Source organism: Furipterus horrens, unplaced genomic scaffold (assembly GCF_987537825.1).
Source record: "Furipterus horrens unplaced genomic scaffold, mFurHor1.1.pri manual_scaffold_2, whole genome shotgun sequence".
NCBI classification, from domain to species: Eukaryota; Metazoa; Chordata; class Mammalia; order Chiroptera; family Furipteridae; genus Furipterus; species Furipterus horrens.
Genome location: NW_028327172.1, coordinates 201,286,346 through 201,293,699, shown reverse-complemented (window position 1 = coordinate 201,293,699; position 7,354 = coordinate 201,286,346). Strand labels below are relative to the sequence as shown.

The 7,354-nt window shown below is 35.1% G+C and overlaps 1 pseudogene; it reads left to right on the top strand.

Annotated features, from left to right (window-relative positions):
• Positions 1-3,640: 3,640 nt before the first annotated feature.
• Positions 3,641-4,800, top strand: LOC150020275 (vesicle transport protein GOT1B pseudogene; annotated as a pseudogene).
• Positions 4,801-7,354: the final 2,554 nt, after the last annotated feature.

Below are 7,354 nucleotides of genomic sequence, written 5' to 3'. Positions count from 1 at the left end.
GTAGACTTATTTTATTTTATTATGAAAAACTAATACTTCTCTTTCATATGCTTTCTCATTTTTATTTATTAGTTGATTTACATAAGTATTTCTTGAATGTTCTATATGCTTGACATGTTGTTAGTCCTGAAAATGAAGTCATGACTCAAAAAGGTAACAGTGTAATAGGGCGAGAAGAAAATTAAAAATTATATTAATGTGCAGTTTGTAAGTAATTGGCTGTTAAATGATGAAATAATAATCCCCTAGAATTAGTTCAGTCAAGCAAATGTCTAGAAGTGTCATGTAACTACACAGTGTGATTACTTTTACTTTATTTACTTATTTTATTTGTGGTTCTCCCTTTGAAAACTAATCCACAAGTATCTCTTTTCCTTGGAGGGAGTCAAATACATCATGTTTTTCATCACTGCAGGGTGAGAGTAGATTCACACAGAAGAGAGACAAACAGGAAGGACAGTCATGCAGGTCAGGAAAAGCCACAGGGTTAAGAACACAAACCACACATATTCCCAGGACTAACAGAAAAGTAGAGATTCAGAAGTTTGCAGAGCACTTTGGAGACAAAGAAGCCAAAGACTCTTTGGTCTTCATGTTAAAAAGACACATTTTAGGAAAAAAAAAACTTCCAATCCTCAGCCCCACTTGCCAGTCTATGACTTGCATGACCTATTTAATCTCTCTGAGAGTAATTTATTTTCCAGAAAGTGTGTGAAAAAGTAGTACCAGTTTCATAGGATTATAGTGGAAATTAAATGAGATTATTCACATAGTATTTTCCCTACAATTCTGTGCATAAAGCAAATGCTCAGCAAAAAATATTTTACTGTGATTATAATTAATTCAATTAATACAAAATCTAGATTCAACAATATGGGTAAAACACATCCAATAGATACTTATAACAGATATCAAATAAAATATTTTTGAATAATTATACAATATTTATCACAGAAAAATACAGGGAAGAGATAAAATAAAGTGGAAAAAGTCAATGCCTTATTGCATTGATATATTTTTCTTTCTCATACTTTCTGTAATTTTTAAATTTGAAGCAACTAAATATGGGTTATTTTTGAAATCAATGTGACAGTGAATTTGAAAATAATTTTATTTCAATGCTTCATTTTAAAGATGCAGTTTTCACTATATTTATATCTATCTAGATGCACATTAATGAAAACAAAATAAAGGTATATGGGAGTAGAAAGGATAGGTCTATATCTTAGGTTTGCAAAGACTGAAGGCAAACTTTCTAAATGAACTGACCCCCTTTGTTTGAAGGTTTAAATGTTGAGGTTTTATTGTTTTTACTAAACGATACTAAAAAAAATTCACTTTGAAGGCAGTGTTGGAATTATTTAATTTTGACCCACTCATTGAATTCTCAAAAGGAAAGGGAAAGAGATCATGGCCAAAAGAATTAGTAGCTAATTTCACACCCCTGAAGCTCTCTAGTGAGTCACATGAACGTCACCCACATCCAGTTCAGTGCCCGGTGTTCAGATGGAGGCACACTCTGCTCCATCAGACCACCCTGAAGACACAGGGGCCATCGGTGACTTTCTGGACTTTAGCCGACTAGTTTGTCTGGTTTGAATAATCTGCTTAGTACTAAGACTATCACCTCTTGCCCCTGTAGGTGATACCTATAAGGCATCTTTGCAGAATTGCAAGTGGCTTCATAGTTCAGAGAAAAGAATATTAAGAAGGATTAGTGAATCACAAGAAAAACTGTGTCCAGGGCTTTGTGGCACATATTTAGGATTATAAATCACACTGAAATACCAAATAATCCTGGTAAATTTCTCTTGGTGGTTATAAATATGATAATTTAAAAATGCCATCGATTTCTGGATATTTACTTTGTATCTCACTATTATGCTAAATTCACTTACTAGGTTGGGTAGTTTTTTGGTGGAGATTATAGGGTTTTCTATGTACACTATGATGTCATTTGCAAATAATAACAATTTTACTTCTTTCTTTCAAATTTAAATGTCTTTTATTTCTCTCTATTGCCTTACCACTGTGGCTATAAGTTCCAGTGCTATGTTGAATAAGAGTGGTGAAAGTGGGCCATTGTCTTGTTCATGATCTTAAGGAAAAAGATTTTAATTTTTGCCCACTGAGTATGATGTTGGCAGTAGTTTTTATTTTTTTACTTTTTATTTATTTATTGTTTTTCTGGCAGTAGGTTTTTTGTATATGGATGCTATTATATTGAGGCATCGTCCCTCTCTTCCCACTTTGCTGAGTATTTTTATCATAAATTGGTTCGGCTTTTATCAAATAGTTTTTCAGCATTTATGGATATGATGATGTGGTTTTTGTCCTTCATTTTTTTTTTATGTGGTATAGTATGTTTATTAATTTGTGAATATTGTACTATCCTTGTATAGTAGTATCCTTGAATATTGTAGTGTCCCTTGCATACTTGAATAAATCCCACTTGATCATGTTCTATGATCTTTTAAATTTATTCCTGGATCCAAATTGCCAATATTTTGTTGAGGATTTTAGCATCTATATTCATCAGTGATATTGGCCTTTCATTTTCTTTCTTTGTTGTGTCTTTACCCTGATTTTTTGAATGAGGATAATACTGGATTTGTAAAAAGAGTTTGAAAGCCTTCCCTTTTCTTGATCTTTTTTTTTTTTTTTTTTTGTAAAGTTTGAGAAAGATAAAGAGTCAGTTTTTCTTTGAATGTTTGGTAAAATTCACTTGTGAAACCATCCAGTTTTGGTATTTTATGTGTCAGGAAGTTTTGTTTTGTTTTAAATTCGTTTCATTTCCTAGTTGTTGTCAATCTATTCAGACTTTCTGCTTCTTCCTGATTCAGTTTTGGACAATTGTATGTTTCTAGAAATTTATCAATTTCACCCAGGTTGTCCAATTTCTTGGTATATAGTAGCTCATAGTAATTTCTTATGATCCTTTGTATTTTTGTAGTATCTGTTTTTACTTCTTTTCTTTAATTTATGCTTCTGTTTATTTGGGTCCTTTCTTTTTTTCTTTCTTTGTCTCTTTTTTTTCTTGATAAATATTGTTCAAAGTTTGTCTTTTTGGCATTTTTGTACACCAACAATGAACTATCATAAAAAGAAACCAAGAAACCATTACTGTTGCAATGACAACAACAACAAAAAAAAATAAAGTGCCCAGGAATAAATTTAACCCAGGAGGTAAAAAATCTGTACTTAGAAAAATATAGGATACTGAAGAAAGAAATCGAGGAAGATACAAATAAATGGAAGCATATGCCATGTTCATGGATTGGAAGAATTAACATCATTAAAATGTCCAAATTACCCAAAGCAACCTATAACTTCATGACAAGTTCTAATAAAATATCAATAGCATATTTCACTGATCTAGAACAAATGCTTGAAAAACTTATATGGAGTCAAAAAAGACCCTGAAGCTTCAGCAATCTTGAGAAATAAGAACAAAGTTTGAGGCATCACAATACCTGATATAAAACTATATTACAAGGCCACTGCAATCAAACCAGTCTGGTACTGGCATAAGAAGAGACACAGAGATCGGTTTCCGGAAGACGTGGCGGCTCTCTTTTGGGTTGTTTCCCGGCTTCATTGTTCCGGATTTTGCTTCGCATCCTGGGTTCCTCGAGGTGCCATGATTTCCTTAACAGACACCCAGAAAATTGGAATGGGATTAACAGGATTTGGAGTGTTTTTCCTGTTCTTTGGAATGATTCTCTTTTTTTGACAAAGCACTACTGGCTATTGGAAATGTTTTATTTGTGGCTGGCTTGGCTTTTGTAATTGGTTTAGAAAGAACATTCAGATTCTTCTTCCAAAAACATAAAATGAAAGCCACAGGATTTTTCCTGGGTGGCGTATTTGTAGTCCTTATTGGGTGGCCTTTGATAGGCATGATCTTCGAAATTTATGGATTCTTTCTCCTGTTCAGGGGTTTCTTTCCTGTGGTCACTGGCTTCATTAGAAGAGTGCCAGTCCTTGGATCCCTCTTGAATTTACCTGGAATTAGATCATTTGTAGATAAAGTTGGAGAAAGCAACAATATGGTATAACACCAGTGAATTGAAGACTCAATTAAAATATCGTATTATTTATAAAATCTTTTGAAGAATATTCAGCACAAAATTAAATTCCATGAAATAGCTTGTAATGTTCTTTACAGAAGTTTAAAATGTATATCTACAAAGTACCAACAGCAGTTAACAAAGAAGCCATAAGAATCCGCTTCTAATCAGGTGATCTAAGAAGTCAGCAAGAAAAGTGAAGGACATGAAGTCAGTTACAATGAATATTGAAACTCTATCTGAGGAGTCAGCAAGCAAACTGAAGGAGATGAAATCTGTTACAATGCATATTGAAACTTTCCACAATGTGTGAAACAGCCATCCTGAGAGAGCTATGGTGCCTGACTCTTTTCTTTTTATTTTGAAGGTTCAGGAGCACCCACCCATAGGCATTTGCATTTTAGAAATGTCCACTGCAATTGAAAAAATATTTCAGTGGTATTGTGTCCCTGAAAGTGATGCATGAGTTAGACTGGATTACACGATTGGATTATGTCATTTTAATGTATTAAAACCAAGGAAAACCCAGTTTTGATGTATGAATCACCTTTTTTGGTAAGCATATGGTAGAAATAAAACTTTTGTGATTCTTCTGAATCTTAATATTTTAAAGCCAGCTGAAAATCTGACGTAGGTGTTCTCTGTCGGAACATGCAAAGATCATTCTTTATTAGCTTTTAGTTTCTAAATTATAGTTGCCTGAGCGCTTCTTTGGTCACCAATGCGCTCTGGAAATACTCTTACTTCTTAGGACTCTTAGACTGCATCTGTCTCTTTCATTACATGTAAGCATTTAATAAAAACCATTCTTGGCCATGAAAAAAAAAAAAAAAAAGAAGAGACACAGAGATCAAGAACAGAATAGAGAACCCACAAATAAACCCATGTTTCTATAGTCAGTTAATACTTGACAAAGGGTGCATGAGCATACAATGGAGTAAAAATAGTCTCTTAAATAAATGGTCCTGGGAGAACTGGACTGGTACATGCAAAAAATATATGAAACAGACCACCAGCTTATGCCATACACCAGAATAAACTCAAAATGAATAAAAGACTTAAATATAACTTGTGATATCATAAAAGTCCTAGTGAAAAATAATAGGCAATAAAATTTCAGAATTCCCACATAAAAATATTTTTTGCTGATATATTTCCTAGGGCAAAGGAAAGAAAGGGGGAAAAAAAGCAAATGGGACTACATCAAATTAAAAATAATCTGCATGGCTAAAGAAATTATTATCAAAGTGAAAAGGCAACCAACTATCTGGAAAAACATATTTACTAATGATACATTGGACAATTTTTTAATCTCATCTCTTCACCCATTTCCCCACACTCTCCTCTCATCTGGCAACCATCAAAACACTCTCAGTATCCATAATTCTGTCTCTGTTCTTCTGGTTCACATAATTTATTTTTTAGATTCAATTTTTGATAGATATGTATTTATTGCCATTTTATGTTCATAATTTTGATCTTTTTTTCTCTTAAATAAGTTCCTTTAACATTTCATATAATAATGCTTTGGTAATTTTGAAGTCTTTTAGTTTTTTCTTGTCTAGGGAGCTCTTTATCTGCCCTTTGATTCTAAATGATATCTTCGCTGGGTAGAGCCATCTTGGCTGTAGGTTCCCACTTTATATGACTTTGAACATTGTTTGCCAATCCCTTCTAGTCTGCAAAGTTTTGCCTGAGAAATCAGTTGATAGTCTTATGGGAACTCCCCTGTAGGTAACTAACTGCTTGTCTCTTGTTGCTTTTAATATTCTCTCTTTGTCTTTAACATTTTGCATTTTAATTATGATGTGCCTTGGACTGGGCCTCTTTGCATCTATCTTGTTTGAGATTATCTGTGTTTTTTAGGCTTGTATGTCTATTTCCTTCATCAAATTAAAGAAGTTTTCTTTCATTATTTTTTCAAATGGGTTTCCAATTTCTTGCTCTTTCTCTTCTTCTGGCACCCCTATGATGAGAATGTTGGAACACTTGAAGTTGTACCAGAGGCTGCTTACACTACCTTCATTGTTTTAGATTCTTTTTTCTTCTTGTTGTTCTGATTGGTTGTTTTTTTTTTTTTTTTTTTTTTTGCTTCATTATGTTCCCAATCATTGATTTGATTATTGGCTTTATCCACTCTGCTGTTGTTTAACTGAAAATTGTTCTTTATTTCAATTAGTGAATCTTTCATTTCTGACTGGATTTTTTTATGCTGTTGAGATCCTCACTCAGTTCCTTGAGCATCCTTATAACCATTGTTTTGAGCTCTGCATATGATAGATCACTTATCTCTGTTCATTTGTTTCTTTTTCTAGAGTTTTATTCTGTACTTTCACTTGGCCCATGTTTCTTCTCTGTTTCTTTTGGCAGCCTCCCTGTATTTGTTTCTATGTATTAAGCAGAGCTGCTATGATTCCGTGTCTTGGTAGCATTGTTCAATGTAGTAAGTACCCTGGACAGTCCAGTGGTAAAGCCTCCCCTATCATCCAAGCTGAGTACTCAAGATGTGCCCTTTGTGTGAGCTGAGTACACCGTTCTCTTGTAGTTGAGCTTTGATTGCTGCTGGAAGGTCAATGGGAGAGATTTACCCAGGCCACTCAGCTGCCAGTTGAGCATTACCAGTTATCACCAACCTCTGCCCTCCATGGAGGATCAACTGTGCAGGGGCAGGGTACTGGTGCTCTGACATGGTCCGTAGCTTTCTAATGGGTGTGCTGGTTCTGAAGTTTCCTTGGTGGTGCAGGCCAAGTTTAGCCCCCCAAATTGTGTTTAGTCTGTGGCCACCCTTCATGAGCTATAAAGCAATCTGAGATGGTTGCTACTTGTGCTGGGCTTAGAGATTCCGAGCCAAATCCAAGCTATGAATCGAGGATGGCTGCTGCTATTGGCAGGCCTCCAGCCTCTTAGCAAGGATACAGGGGCTGAGGATTCACTGAGGTTGGCTGTTGCTTGTTAGAGACGATTTAGGAAGTTGTGAAGCATGAGTCAGACCAGACATTCATATGGAAAAGTATCTGTTAACAGCTTGGGTGGGTCCTTAATTTGAATTGGGGGGAGTCTCAGGGTAGCTCCAGGGCAGAGCAAACAGTGTTAGCCAGATTGATGGAATCTCAGATATGGCACCTGCCACTGGCTCTGTGGATCTGTGGGAGGAAGGTTCAGAAAAGGGGCAATGGTCTGCGCCTGCCTTTTCATCTGGGAGAAAACTGTCCCTCAGCTTTCGCCTGGATGTCAGATACTTTGGTTTCACCCTGAATGCCACTAGCGCCTTTTAAACTGCTGCA